Raw genomic sequence first — 16,513 nt, forward strand, 5'->3', positions numbered from 1 at the left:
TACTGTACTTCTCATCCTTTCCTATTCCATTTCCTCAACAAAGCTTTCCCACAGGACCTTAACTAACAGATTCCCCAATAATCATCTCCAGTTTAATCTGTACACTGCTATCATCACATTCTGTTTGTTTCATCTCAATCTGAAATGACTTGTTTATTAATTTGTTGATTTGACTTGATCATTCTTTCCCAATGGAAGGCAAGATCCCTGAGGGCAGAGCTCACGTCTGCCTTGTTCATGATTATATCCACAGCCCTTATTAGCCTTATATACAAACCTTATAAGCCTGGTTTATAGCAGGTGCTCAATAAAAATTGTTTAAATTACTGAATATGCAGTCTGTATTTTCTGTTTTAAATCTTTATATGCAAATCTTTAAATCTTTATATGCAATATACAAAATAAAGGGAGAAGACAAATATTTTACATGAAAATTTTAAAGCCTGGCCTAAAACAACCCTTTCCCAGCTCCATTTTCTCCCTTCTCCAATACATGTTTCATTTTACTCTCAAAACTGTCATATATAAGACAATCTAATTATAACTTCTAAGAGACTTGTGAAGAGGTCCCCACTGGTAACTATTCAGTGCGGCCACTGAAACCATCAGCAACCCGACTCTTTCAGTCTAACCTCTTATAAGACTCTCCATTCCTACATGAGCTAAAATCTACTAACCGCTTCCCTGGTTGTTCATGACCCATGACCACCAATGTGCCCATATCTGTTTCCAATACTTACCTTTCCTTGTGCTAATTCCAACATCTAGGAGCCCCACCCCCTCACGTTTCTGTCTGAGAAAACTACTCATCTTTCTAGCTTACTTCTAGAAGTCACAAGAGCCTTCTCTGTTACTTGTTTTATTGTTTTTGGCCCCACCATGTGCAGCTTGTGGGATCTTAGTTCCCTAACCAGGGATTGAACCTGGGCCTTTAGCAGGGAAAGCGTGGAGTCCTAACCACTGGACCACCAGGGAATTACTGCAAGAGTTTTCTTTGGATTCTCATAAATTACTAACTCCCTTCTCTCCACTCCAACAGTACTTTTAATCTATCTGTATGTCATTGTCTACCATCTGTTTTATACAATTTAGGTGGTTAGTTTTATGTTTCTATTTCCATTATTAGATCAGATTATAAACTCCCTGAGAACAAGGATCAGCACTTTATTGGTCTTTATAGTTCCCCAATATTTAGCACACTAGCATATTGCTAGGCATACAGTATGTTCACTGAACTTAACAAAGGTTCCTTGACCTTCTTATTTGCATAATTAGAACAATGAAAGAGGCACTGATAATGTCTGCTCTGGATTCAGTTTTACACAGACGAAGGCCTGGGTACAGCACCACCATTTACTAGCTAAGAGACAGAATTAACATCCACTTAACCAGCTAATGGATTTCAATTTTATACAGTTGCAGGCCTGGATACAGAGAAACCCTTTACTAGATTAGAAATATTTGAAGAAGTTTTAGAATTCTTAAGTACAAGGTTCAGAATCAAAAGTGTGCCACTTCTCTGCTTTCAGTATTGCTCCCCAACCAAGATCCAGTCTGCCAAATCACAACATCATTTCCGAAAGTATGAACAATCAACAGAATGAATGAATTCAGCCATATGCATCTATCAGGCTATTGAGCAATGAAGCATACAGGCATAAAAAATGGTGTTGTGACATATGTGTTCTTATTATCTGCACACAATGCAGCTATGCATTTCACATATAGACACATCTGAACCCTAACTCTACATATGAAGAAGAAAAGCATTCATGCCAACTCTCAGCACAACACACATCACATCAGTTTCACAACTGGTGGCTTTACATCACTTTATGTTCCATAGGCCTGCATGTCCAAAATATTTTTCCTTGTGACAAATGACTGCAACGTAGAATCAGGTACTGTTTTTAATAAGAGAGGCTACTGGCTTTAACTGTACACTAACAAAATCTCAGTCCTACTGAAACAGGGTATTGGGGAACAACTTTGTTTGCCTTCTCGGGACTCATTAATTTTTACTTTAATCATACTTCAGCAAACTAAAGAAAGGAAAGGAAGCTGAACTGAATTTTTTTTTAAAGTAGTAAGTTATGTATATAAATTTTATATTACATATTTTGGAAGGGCAAATTCATTATTTATACAGGTGCTACCTGACCTCTGTCCAGGGAGTTATTCATTTTAACCTATTAATAAGCACACTATAAACAACAATGAAAGTTACGTGACCTTACACAGCTGTCTCAAGCCACTGTACTTCCATCGTTAAGGAAACTGTTAGATGACCCTGTTGTCAGAACACACTAAATCTGTCTGAATAGGGAAAACAGGACTTTTTCTCCAAGGGATAAAGCAAAAATCCTGGGCAGAGTTGCTGTTCCCACTGTACAATCACCCTTGTTATTTATCATTTATTATTTACCTATGTTTTTGGTATAAGCATTACAGGAAGCTTTTAGGCTGGCTGTAGCATATAATCAGTTGCTTATTGCCAAGGGAAAGACTTTTTCCCCAGAAAGACAATCTGTGCACACACTAATTTGAAAGACAGGATAGGAGCTGCAAGTGTTTTAATAGCCCATTATCAAAAATTATCCCTTGGCTATAAAATCCCCAGACCACTGGCTTGAGATCAGCTCAAAGAAAAATGAGATTACAGAATTTAATCTAGTGAAGGGGAGTGAGAGATGAGTTTTAAAAAGCCTTAGATCACCAAAAAAAAAAAAAAAAAGGAAGAAAGAAAGAAAAAAAGACAGCAGACAGAAACAAGATCAGCTTAGATTAAACCTGCCACATGTTTACCTCATACAAATCTGACACATTCCAAGATTGATTTTAATTTTTAAAAGTATGCTGCTACTTCACAATATTTTAATAAAGAGTGGGGAAGTCTCAGAAAAAAAAAAATTATATGGTGAGGTGACAGGAAACAAAACAGTATTTTGTCTTAAATTTGCACAACCTAATTTATAGCAATAAAGCAGAACCTATGAGTTCTGGTAAATGTCAGGGCCGTCATGTCCATTACATATGTGGGTAGGTATGAAGAGAGTCTCCGTAGGCCCTTCAAAAATTGCACACAGCCGCCCTAATGCAAACCAGAAGTCTCAGCCCTCTGGATGAACACAAGGATTCATTCCCATGTGGATATTTACAGAGGGTCCCCTCCAACCCCACCCCATCCTCATTTATGTACATTTCAAGAGGCCAACAGGAGGCCATCACCATGGAGGTGGCTCATGAGAAGATGACTCCCACCCCAACAAAATCTGGCCCAACCCCTGCAAAGCAAGCAAGAGTCCTGTAGAACCTCCCTTTCCCCCCACCCCACAACCTCTGCTCTCTTACATCTCCTCCCCCTTCTCCTCCCCCCACCCCTCCCCGCGAGCATCTGCCTTGCCCAATCTCGCCTGGGCCAGCTCCAATAACAACATCTGCTTGGCAGCTTTTCAAGCCCACGGATAGTTATCTAACTGAGGCTTTTGTGCTGTACTGTTTATTCTATGTGAAGAAATGCCTCCTTAGTTGAAAGAGTACTTTAGAAAAACTGTGCAGCTATTAGCAAGTGAAGCACAAGGCTAATAACCCCCACCTGCTCATCAAATTAATTATGACATCTGAGTCATTATAACTCAGAAAGAAAACATGACTGCAGATTTGTCACATGTAGGAATAAACATGTATTAGGACCAGGAAAAAAAACCAGACCAAGAGACTCAGCTGGACAAAACACATGCTTCCACCTTGCAGAGACTGGAAATATGGATCCTATCTTCTCAAGTGAACAGATGAAAAAAGAAGAGTGGTTGGCCAGACAGCCACACTAACGTTAAATGGTGCAAAATGAGATAAAGTCAGGGAATATGGAACCTCAAGAAGAACACTTAAGGAGTCAATAATAATTTCTTTAAACAAAGCAAAACACAATACAAAGCCACCCCACCCCAAAACTACGCTGTTCAAAATTAATGTGACCCCTTCACTTGGGCCATCTTAGACACACTTGCAAGAAACCAAGAGACAGAATATCTCCCCTAGGTACAGAAGGATATTTTAGCAATGCTAATAAAAGTCTACGAAGAAAATATATTCAAGATGAAAATAAAAACCTGTCATGAAGTTACTTAGCATTTCCTAGTTTTATGAATGCATAAAACTATCATTGTTAAAATTAGGCAAATTCTGTTCAGTAGTCATAAAAATACTAAAATTTAAAGTCAGACACTTAACTTTATTTCACAGTCAGTAGTGTTTTGCTAATATTTCATAGTATTGAAAGTAGCAAGTTTTCAGTGTAGTTTTTCAATAAACTTAAAATAACCAGAAATCTCTTGCTCATTCTATATATTTCTGGCATTTGCAACGATAAGATATCTTTTAAAATATCTTATCCCCAAATTCTGAATGTTTTCATTACGATTTAGAAATATATACAAGTATATTTTAACAAAAGTAAAAACTGTTTTAAATAGAATATGAATTAATAGATGACCCATCCAATACAGCCATGACATATTCTTTGCCATTATTTTAAAAGAAATAAAATTCTGGAAAGACATTTGCATGAATCACAATAAAAAGTACTCCCATTAAATACTGGCAACCATAAATTTAAAACCTCTTTACCTTTCTGCAGTATCTTTATTACTGAAAGAACTTTTTAAATTTTTTGGAGTCCTTGGGCTGCCTATAAGAAAACACGAATCCTTCCTTAAAAGCATATTGATATTTTTGCTAAATGATATCGGCTTACTATATTTTACATTCTACCTCTCGAAAAGTCACCCCACTGTAGCAAAAGCTATATAACTAGCTCTGGCAAATTAACTTCTCTTCATTCTCTTTTATAAGAAGCAAAACCCACAGAAGAGTTCATTTTAACACAGAACATGTTAAATTGATAAATCCTTTGAGGTTTAATATAAAATGAGAGCAAATCTTAGGAAGCAATACAATTCATTTTTTCTCTCTCTCAGTAAAACAATTCTGTATCAGAATCTAGTGCTGAGTTCATTTATGTAAATGTGTTACTTAACTTCAACTTAAGATATAAATCCAGAGCAAACATAACAACAGCAATCCGAACACTCTACTCTGCCAAATGAGAAGATTTAGTCAGCCTAGACTAAAAATGAATTAAGATTATAAGAAGAGTGTCAGTCCTAAGTTAGGAAAACATGCCTGGCCAGAATAGGCCAGGGAGATCACTTATTAACTAGGCAGCGATGCTACCTACAGAACTATTTGCTACACGTCTGGGAAAACATGTTCCCAGTTTTAAACTCCAAACCAAATCAAGGCACTGTTTTTAAATGGGTGCATTTTCTGTTCTTTTCCCCACACTGTCAATCCTGAAAAGAAGTTTGGCTCTCTGTTTATTATCTGCATAACTGTCCACATGTTGGGCCAGAAAAGACCAGCGTCCTTAAAGGTAACGTGGGCCAGTGCCCAAAATGGAGAGATTGACTCAGGGCTAGGAGGAGTTAACACCTCCTTCCTGAAAATAATCTCCAAGTTGCTTTTGAACAACTGTTTCCCACAATTATTAAATTCCTTTACTATGATAGGTAACAGTTACGTATCCCAAAGAAGTATGACGGTGGACTCTAAGGCAGCAGATATCCGTCTGTCTCCTGAGACAAACACGCATACACAATACACAGCCACGCTGGTCAGGCAAGCTGTCAGAAGTCTGTCTGGCTGGGCCTGAAAAGCCAACACATGATTCTGCAAAAAGTATCCTTAGCAAGAATCAGGGTTTGTTGTCCGCAGAACTTTGCAAATTCTAAAGGCATGCCAGAAAGAAGGCTACAGAAACCCTAGCGGTTCCCAGATCATGCACAGCATAGGGATTCTCGTAGCCACTTAATCTCAGCACGCATCTCCACCCCTACTTCCTTCACAATGGTATGTGGTCTTGAAAACACAAATGTTCAGGTTTCCTGAAGCCAAGCTGCAAAGGAAAAGTCCCCTCCCAAGAGACAGAGCTGCAGGCCCTTGGTGCCCCTGAAACTGTTCGCCACAGTACAACACGATGTGACACTCACCACAACTAGACACGGGGGAACAGTCTTTTTTTCACCTCTGATGTCATGTAACTGATAAGACCGTGATTTGAGATTATATCAGTGAGCCATGTTATCTACAAAGTACTTTAGGAAGAGTTTGTTAAGAGGGCCACAGTATCACAAGGCTAATAACCTGAAGTGCCTAAATGGCTGGGGTTCTTCTGAAAATCATCTTGAGATACTCTACTGGATGAAGAGTTGAAAATGACAGATGCAAAGATTTTTCCGAAATGAGACACTTTCACTGGTAGTTCTTCATTCTACCTAATCCTTCTCTCTCATTCTCTCTCCCATCCCTGGCTGGCATTTTTCTCCCCTGTGCATACACAGATACACATACACACACACACAGGAAGACATCCATTAATATTAAGAACAGTCTTCTGTAATGTTTTGCAGAATTTCTCAGGGGCTTAGGAGGGCTGCAGCCATGCCAAAGCTACAAGCTTTCCTCTAGTCAGAAGGGATGTCTTTTCAAAGCCCAGCCCTCATTTTTCAGTCTGATGTAAGTAAATTTACCTCTGTGTGCTGAGCTGGGCAGCTTTTCTTTGTTGTTTTTGTTTTTCTAATAGCTGCTGCTCTAGCAGAGCTATTCATTTCAAAGGAAAGTTAGAAGCATTCTTCACTCTTCCCCTTTTAGATTATTTGCAGTTACTGACTCTTCTGAAATCTTAGATTGGAAGAGAAACCTAAAGCACAGCGCCGGCTGAACACAGCACATCAGCAGCATTCCTGGGATCACATTTCTCGAGAACAAATGTTCAATATGAGGCATAAGAATTAAGTCTAAATAGGCTAAAATTCACCAAAAAGAGGGAGCAAGCAGTATCTTTTAGTTAAAATAAAAAACGGACTTCCTGCATTCTGATTGAAGGATAATCATCTTTTGAAAACACTGTTTAAGCACCACACAAGAGGTGGCAGAGTTATGTGTGTTTTTTAGTGAAATTAACTGATTTTTTCAGAAAATCAAATCAACAACTTAGGCAGTTAGTTAACTTTTGGAAACATTGTTTAGGTAACCAATAAAAGAGAGGTTTTTAGTTGATTTGTTTCAAGAAAAAGTCAAATTAACTGTCCTAGACCACTAACATGATAAAATCCAGTGGATGAACCAATGGTTAAAAGTTCTTAGCTTGTCCCTGCCTCAGTCTATCCAATGGACCTTAGTTCAGCATGGTAGATGGCAGATGGTAACCTGTGATAGAGTTTACATGGATTGGGCCAAGACTGCCTCCCAGCATGCACTCAGGTCTGCAAATTCTCCATCTGTGTCACATATTTCAATGAGTGGTCCAGACTTCATCACCTTTCTTGTGATCTCATGTCAGCTTCTTTATCAATCAACGTCCACCTCCTCTAAAGGAACACACTTGAATTCACAAGTTTGGGGGTCTTAGTAATTGTCAATCTCAAAGTCAGAGTAAGAGAATTAATAAAGGGATATAAATGCAGCTGGTGAAGTAAACAGTGAGAACAAAGTGCATGGAGCCGTGGCAGTGGAACCCTGGCAGGCCAGAAAGGTTCTCAAGTCAGCCCAACCACCAGCATTACCTTGAGGGATGATGAACATGTATGTAAGTGAAAACCCGATGACACACTGGAGCTTAAGACTTTAGCCTTTTAATTTCCTCATCACAAATACTTACCTGAAAGGTCATGAGTATGATGCTCTCCTTCCTTGGACACTAAGAAACTGATAACAAAATGAAGCCTGCAGGAAGGACACTACCTTCCTGGGAAATTTTTAAATGGTGTTGCAAGTAGATTAATAAAACAGTGACAACTAACTCCTTCTCCCCATCTAACTCTTTTCCCCATCTCCCCTCCCCAGTTTTTTGTTTTTTACATTTGTGTGAATTCAGTCACCTTAATCTATCTAATCCTATTGTGCCTAATGAAACCAAAAGACTAAAAGTTGTTAGGGTCAAACCCCTACCAGAATACCACAAACTTCCTTGAAACTGGGAAGGAAAAAAAAAGAACTCACGCATAACCAAAATGTGTTTGAACACATACAAAGCTCAACCAATTACCAATTTGCACCTGTAATGTGAGAAGGTACCTACAAAGAATGACATGGCCAGGTACTGTGGGCTCATTTTTTGTTTGTTTGTTTTGTCTTTTTAATTAAGCCCCAAAGTTGTAGGTTTACCATGCTTAACTTTTGAGTATGAGACATAGAGCCCAGCATTGATTTTCTCTGGATTTGAGCCACTTAAAATGCAACAGAGAAAAACAGTTGAGGAAGGATCCCATACCTAAGCTCAGCTCTTGACTGCCTGTTGGGTGAGGATTTCATGGTTCTCAGTTGTAAAATGGGGACAATATCTGTCTCGTCCAACTGAGATAAACATTAAATGATATACTGTAAATAAAAGACAAAAGTGAATAAGGAAATACATTAAAATACTCCACGTGCAATTACCTTCACAGCAGTATGGCCTGCAACTCACAGGGATGGATCTGAGAAGGCTGAGAGGTAGAGTGTCCAGGGCATGATTTGTGGAGTCAGGCAGGCTTCAGAGCAATCCCGCCTCTGCTACCTCCTTGCTGTGTGACTTTGGCGGCTTATTTTAGACTCTTTGAGCTCTGATTTCCTCTTCCTTAAATGAGGAGTGGGCTTCCCAGGTGGCCCAGTGGTAAAGAATCTGCCTGCCAACACAGGAGATAGGAGATGTGGGTTCTATCCCTGGGTCGGGAAGGTCCTCTGGAGAAGGAAATAGCTACCCACTCCATATTCTTGCCTGGAGAATCCCATGAACATAAAAGCCTGGAGGCCTACAGTCCATAGGGTCACAAAGAGTCAGACATGACTTAGTGACTAAACAACAACAAATAAGGAATAATAATATCTAAGAGAAGCTGCAATGTTTAAATAAAATGCTACACATAAAAGCCCTTGACTTCAAAAAAATAATATTCATGCAAGGGGAAGTAGACCACATCAGAAATTTCTTATGGACCATTTGTCTTCCACATCTGTCTTGTTAATATAACTTCATGTAGTTACTTTCTAAATATCTTCAAGTATTCTGGATTAAATTCAGATTATATGCTTTTAAAAAGTGTATCCTTTCTACATCAAGCAGAACCCTGGCAAAGGAACAAGACTTTGGTAAAAGAATAATTTATCAATGTAAGAAATTTATTCATGGTGCTAGGAAGATTTTTTTTCTTATAATGAGTTACTTTTTGTGACCCATCTGTAAAAAACAAAACCTCAAAACACATTTTAAAAACAAATCGGATATTTTAACCTTCCTTAAGGATAAACTGCTTTATATGTTGTGCTTTGGGGAACATTTTTAAGTAATAAGTCTGCACTTATCCTGAAAGTAAAAGAGAAAGTAACTGCCCAATAATCAGCTTTATTTTTTGCTTTCTATAATTCAGAATTTTGAAAGAAAGTCCTCAACACCCCACCCACCCCGCTCTTGAAACAAGTATAATACACACGGTTTGCTGGCAGAACTTACTTGAAGCATCTCTCAGCAATATGAATATATGTGCACTTGCATGCACACACACACAGACACACTCTAAAATTTTTGAATCAATAAGTCATTTGGAAGACTCTCTAGAAGTGTGCCGAGGCATGTTTTTGGTGTTTTGCCAAATTATGTGCTTCTGTTTGTGGCTTTCAAATATGGATTAGACAGACGCACAAGCATGTACTGCTTGGCAAGTAGCGACAATGGTCTAGTCTGAATTTAGTAATTTAAGCTTTTCATTAGTCCTCTTAGGTGAAAGAAAGAATTAACAACAACTTGTTTGAGCTCTATCTTTATATCCCTTTGTCATCCATTCTTGTTCACTTGCCATAGATCAGAAGCCAAAGGAATTTCAGATGTCCTCTGCAGATAGACCCAAAGTAAGGGCTTCAAACAAGTTCAAATGTCAACTATACTTAAATTTGAACCTGAACTTTTGTTCCTTGTTATCATAAAGCTATAACTCTGCTTCTCCAAATTTCCCACTGTACTTGAACATCCAATGTGCTCTCTTTTTTTTCTGACAAAGAAACAAAGATAGAAATTATCTAATGAAGTAAAAGATCACTTGAGATTGTTATTTCTCATGTCTTCAAATTATCATACACAAAAGTACACTTCTACATGACAAACAGCTCATAAAGAAGTGCCTGTCTCTATGAGTATATCTGGGAGAAGCTACATCCTTGCTGCCCTGTTTATGCCATAGACATTCTAAAATTCAGAGGTTTAGCACTCAAGACCAGACTCTGGTGCTAAGTTCAAAAACAACTCCAAAGCAAAGTGATCCATAAATTCTGTCACAACCATCCTCATGACCAGTATGTTTCTAATTAGGACCAATAAAATAATCATTATAATTGTCAGCCCTTCTCCAGGTCACCATAGAGAACACCAAGGGACATTCAATTGATTTGTAAACTTTGACATTTTCTTCTGTTTGTGGGTAAGAATAATCCTGATGCCTAATAGAAAAGTTCACAAGAACCAAGAGGTAGAAAGGATTAAATGCTGACAGTGGTCCATTGTTAATTGAGTCCTCTGTGTGAAGCTATAGAAAGATGAGTTTATACAGCTGCTGCTATTTGTCATAACACTGCTAACAAGACACATATGTTCAACTGAAGTCTTTCTTTGGACCTCCAAACCTGGACAGTTCAATGGTCTGAAACATACATAGAAATCAACAAACAACCGTATGGAAAAGGAAGACCTGCGTATCTCCTCCGATTGTCTCAGACATCAAGGAGAGAAAATATATAAAACTATAAGCAAGCAGAGCCTAGAACATTTAGATGTGGAGGTTAGAGAACAAAACATGAAAGACGAAGGTGAGCTGGGGAACGGGGCAGGACCCTGTAAGAAGCATTACTCAGGTGTAATGTTTGGACTGTACAGAGGGAATTCAGACCTTTAACCTCAGCATGATTCATAAGTGGTGACTTTCTCTGGAGAAAGTGAAAAACTAGGACTGTGAGAAGTATCACCAGTCAGGGCCTGAGGCTAAAACCTTGTCCTGTGTCCCTTCCATTTCCCAGCAGTACAAGTCTGCTCCATCTATCAACTATAGGCACGCTGAGTTTTAAAAAAAAAAAATGCATGGATTAACTTGAGATTTTCAGTGAGATATCTAAGAGAGGCTAAAAATCCAAAATAGGCTCAATACAAAAACATTACCAGTACTACATATGAAGCAAGGTGTCAAGAATAAGTCAAAGTTCATAGTCTCAGGAATTTTTCATTGGTGCAGGGAGAGAGAATAAACAAAAAGATGTCTATATATCTGTACGGACAGCTTCCCTGGTGGCACAGATGGTAAAGAATCCACCTGCAATGCAGGAGACATGGGTTCAATCCCTGGATTGGGAAGAGCCCCTAGAGAAGGAAAGGGCAACCCGCTCCAGGATTCTAGCCTGGAAAGTCCCATAGACAGAGGAGCCTGGCAGGCTACAGCTCATGCAGTCACAGGAGTTGGACACAACTTAAAGACTAAACCACCACCTATTTACACACACACATATACACAAGGAGGAGCACCCAATTACAGCTCACAAAGCCCTTCCATGCATATTATCAAAATTATCCTCTAGAATAATCTCTAATACTAACACCACTTACAGACAGTGAAACTGAAGCTTAGTAACTGGTAATGGAAACAAAAGTGGTAGCCAGGTCTCCTAGCACAGCCCTTGAAAGTGAAAGTGAAAGTGTTAGTTATGCAGTTGTGTCTGACTCTTTGAGACCCCCAAGGACAGTAAGTAGCCTGCCAGGCTCTTCTATCCACTGAATTCTTCAGGCAAGAATACTGGAGTGGGTTGCCATTTCCTTCTCCAGGGGATCTTGCCCACCAAGGGATCGAACCTGGGCATCCTGCATTGCAGGCAGATTCTTTACCATCTGAGACACCAGGGAAGTGCTTTCTTCTATATTATGCAATAATAGGAGAATATTATCTCTATGGATATCCATGAATGAAAGAAATATATCAAGCCTGAAAGCTGTGCATCCTATTTTCATTATTAATAAATACATTCTCAAAGTTATATCCCCTTTCCATTACCTTTCACACAAACATTTTACCTAAGACTCGACTGATAAGCTTGAGAGCTTATGGAAAACCCAAATAGGGAAGCTGAGCCTAACAGTCTTCAGATTGTCTCCACAGAGATGGCAAGTGGAAGAGCTCTAAGGACACTATAAGGAAAAGGTTATGAGGCAGGAGGAACTGAAATAACATACTTCAGGAAACAAAATACAAATCTAGTTGGATGTAAGTTGCTCATCTACAACTCAATGCACCTAAGACATTTTCCTGGATGAACATTTATAGGCCTTACCATGTGCTGTTTCTAGTTTGAATTTGCTCCTTCTATACAATCCTTCCTCACTATTTCTCTCAGTTATCCTATTAGGAGGTGGCTGAAGAGTACATCTTGAGCCTCAGTGGAAGGTTCAATTACCATAAAGCTCCCAAGCTCCCAACAATGGTCTTATAAAAATCATGCAAACTCAAGAGGTGAGAATTGGTGTTAGATTCCTCTTGCATATTCTAAAATAATCCTCCTTCCCCCACATCTTGTGTGCATTTGACTAAAGCACCAAAATACACTTTCAACATAAGTACCAGGATTGCTTTACAAGCCGCTGAAGTGCCCATTCCAACCTATTAACTTGATCCAAGATGGTACTTCAAAACAACACACTCTGGAAATGACAGGTAGAATCCAGTATTTTATTTCCAAGGAAGAGAAATTAATCTTGAGCTCTGTATATCTAGTTTAGTACAAAGTCTGCTAAAGAGGTTATTCCTATCCTGGATTAGCTTCACTAAGCCAGCTTAAGATCTGATCTAAAATAATAGATTAACAAAATTGCCTATGTCCAAATCCTAATTCCACCACTTACTAGTTCTGTGACCTTGGACAGATGACTTAACCTTTTTGTTCCTTGGTTTCTTCAAATATATACACACACCAAAAAAAAAAGAGAGAGAGAGAGATAATAACAGCTTGCCTCACAGGGCTGATGTAAGAAATAGTTGGATACGTGCATGTACATACACACATAAACACATAAACTCACAATCACAAACTCAAGAGTTTAAAAAGAATGCTGGTATTTATCCACCAGCATCAAATCTTTACTCAGGAAGATCTATCCCCCCCAGTGTTAACACTTCAATCTTCCCTACCCTGGCAACCTCATTTTATTGATTTTAAAACTAGATGTATTTCCTATAAGATCAATGCTCCTATATTTAGTATTCAATTTATGAAATTGAAAGTGTTAGTCATTCAGTTGTGTCCAACTCTTTGTGACCCCATGGACTTCAGCCCGCCTGGGTCCTCTGTCCATGAGATTCTCTAGGCAAGAACACTGGAGTGGGTAGCCATTTCCTTCTCCAGGAGATCTTCCAACATGCCTTAAAAAATGAGGCATCTCCTTGGCTCGTCTCCTCCTATAGCAACCAGTTCACAAAGAATTTCATTCCTGCATCAGACAGTGTCAGGAAAGGGAGGACCTAGAAGACAGCTCAGGATGGAAACCCAGGTAAGATCTGTGGTTCCTTGGAGGATGCATCTCTTTTGTAACCGACCGAACACTCTCCTCAACATATAGCAAAACAAGAACAAACTAACTCCTGAGATACAGGAGAAAGCCTGGAAGCTTACAGATTCAATTAGTAACAGTGGTTTCCTTGGAGCAGAAGCAGAAATTGGTTGGAGGAATTTTAGCTGTATTTACTTCAGCTCTGACAATGAGAAACTATTTGAGTGTCACCGTACAACTAAAAGGCTTCCCTCATGGTAGACAGTAAAGAATCTGTCTACCAATGCAGGAGACTCAGGTTCGATCCCTGGGTTAGGAAGATCCCCTGGAGAAGGAAAAGGCAACTCACCCCAGTACTCTTCCCTGGGAAATCCCATGGACAGTGAAGAGTGGCAGGGTACAGTCCATGGGATCTCAAAGAGTCAAACACAACTCAGCAACTAAACAACAACAAAGTACAATTAGAAATAATATTTAAAAGCCTGGATACAGTGCTATCCAAAGTTCTACTCTGAAATTTGTGACATAAAAAGAAGTCTTACATTTCTTAGTACACATTCTAGTAAGAGTGAGTTGCAATAAATATAAGGAAAATACAAAGACTAATCATAGTATCAAACCCCTGTAAGTCTTTATGGCATTCACGTAAAGTCTTTAGGATTTATTTGTAAACATTCATTTATTTGTTCTAACTTTCCCACTGTGCATCTGTTTTCTCCATCCAATACCAAAATACATGCACACAAAGTCCCAAAACTGTGTAATGTTAGGCCAGATATCTGAAATACCTACAGGGTACTAAAAGAAAAGCAAACATTTTATTGTTCCACAAGCATACTGACATGCACTTAAAGTGAAATAGACAAAAAAATTTAGGGGTGCTTGAGAGTTACTTATGTTTGAATAGAACTTTCTGTTATATTAATTCTGAAGTTCATTTCACATCATACAAGACCCATATGATGTGAACATACACAAGTAAACAAATTATTTTCTATATAATTCATCTCTAGTTCTATGACTCAATACCAAATATTCTTCAAATTTATGAAGGTTCCCTTTTAATTACCGCTTCCAAACTATGGACTCAACTCAGTATTGTTTCCAAAATAAAGATTCTCCTTTGTATTTCATATCATTGAGGTCATTCAAAATATAAGATGGCTTCTTGTAGTAATTTTTCTGGAGATTTACTAGATTGCAATATCTCACATGCAAAATAAATTACTGACCCACAAACTGCATTGTTTCTTCTTTGCTGCAATATGTAAGGTGAGCCAAAATGGGAAATTACATATATTTTTCCAGATAAATCCTTTTAACACCCTCAAACAATCATGAGAACAGCAACAAAAACAAAACAAAAAGCCTAAACAAAAATCTGCATTGCAGTTGCTAACTTGAACCATGCCAATGAACATTCAAAAGATTAATCAAAGGCTTGACAGTTGTTAACAGTTCAACATGGTTCCCACAATTATCCAATTAAACATAAAATGCAAATAGGAGAAGTCTTATGGGTTCCATAGAGCATGAATATCAGGCTGCTTCAGAAAACTATTAACTGTAATGTACTGTTTGCTGAGTCAGAAGAAAGTGAAAGGAGAACCAGTCCATTTATAGAGGAAGGCAAGCAGTAGAAAAATAGAGTGGAGAGACACATAACTCAACTACTCTTTATGTGGTCATATAAACACAACAGACAGTGGTAAAATCCAGAAAACAAAATTTAAGTAACAATTATTGTAAAACCAAAAGAATGCAAAGCAATGACTTTACCCTATAATTCCTACTGGCTGCACAATACCCACAGCATACTTCAACCACACTTCTCTAGCTTGCTGCTAAGTTAGAAACATGGATGTAATTATAGTTGTTGGCTTTTGACTCTGTCTATAAACCATGCAGAGATAAACTGCTATTAGTGAACATACCAACTCCATATAATTGTGTTTTGACATTATAGGTAAAAACAGTGAGAAGAAAAACTAACCACAGCAATTATAAACAGCATGTTCAAGGGCACGGCAGGTCACTTATGACCTTCACTAAACTGCTGTGATCCCTAAACTGCATTTTCACACATTCAGATGCACACACACACACACAAACACACACACACACACAAACAGGTGCATGTTCCACACCTGTCTTTCTTAAGGAAACAAATTAAGTGAACATAAAAACTACTAAATTATGTGTTCATAAATACCCAAAGGAATACAAAATATGCACTGCGTGGGTCAAATATCTGTATTTTTTATGAAATGTTATTATATTTTAAGAAGCCAAATTAAATTTTAGAAGAAACATTTTGTGGTAAGTGTTCCCTCTAAAAATATTCTATTTTGCAGCTCTGTCTACTCAGGGGAAAACAAGAATTGAGGCAATTTGATTCAGTATCAAAACTTCTGCTACTGTATAAGCGGGGTTTAGGTTGCCTTTTTTTGGAGAGTAATTTCTAAATGCTAAGTCTATCTACTCACGCTGATAACATTTTTGTAACAATGATCCAACTATTTACCTCATTTCATTGACTACAAGCAGAACTATTACATCCATTTCTTTTGTTTTTATAATTGTCAGTCTTCCCTCCCCCAGCAAAGTGTATTAATGGGCACAAGAGGACAATAAACATTCAATTGTTGTTGTTGTTTAGTCATTTCTGTCGTGTCTGACTCTTTGCGACCCCATGGACTATAGCCCACCATGCTCCTCTGTCCATGGGATTTCCCAGGCAAGAATACTGAAGTGGGCTGCCATTTCCTTCTCCAGGAGATCTCGACCCAGCAATCAAACTCACGTCTCCTGCATTGGAGGTGGATTCTTTCCCACTGAACCACCTGGGAAACCCTGAACATTCAATAAATATGTAAGTGTGGTACTCTGGAATAAAAT

General features: G+C 38.4%; 1 protein-coding gene and 1 non-coding gene across 11 annotated transcripts in view; both read right to left on the reverse strand.

The window, feature by feature from the left end:
* NFIB (nuclear factor I B) overlaps positions 1-16,513 on the reverse strand; it is a 244,191-nt gene that overhangs the window by 197,300 nt on the left and 30,378 nt on the right. The gene's annotated exons all lie outside the window — the stretch shown is intronic.
* TRNAG-UCC (transfer RNA glycine (anticodon UCC)) lies at positions 903-975 on the reverse strand. Its single transcript has one exon. It is a non-coding gene; the product is annotated as a tRNA-Gly (tRNA).

The sequence above is a fragment of the Odocoileus virginianus genome, chromosome 18, assembly GCF_023699985.2.
Source record: "Odocoileus virginianus isolate 20LAN1187 ecotype Illinois chromosome 18, Ovbor_1.2, whole genome shotgun sequence".
NCBI lineage: Eukaryota > Metazoa > Chordata > Mammalia > Artiodactyla > Cervidae > Odocoileus > Odocoileus virginianus.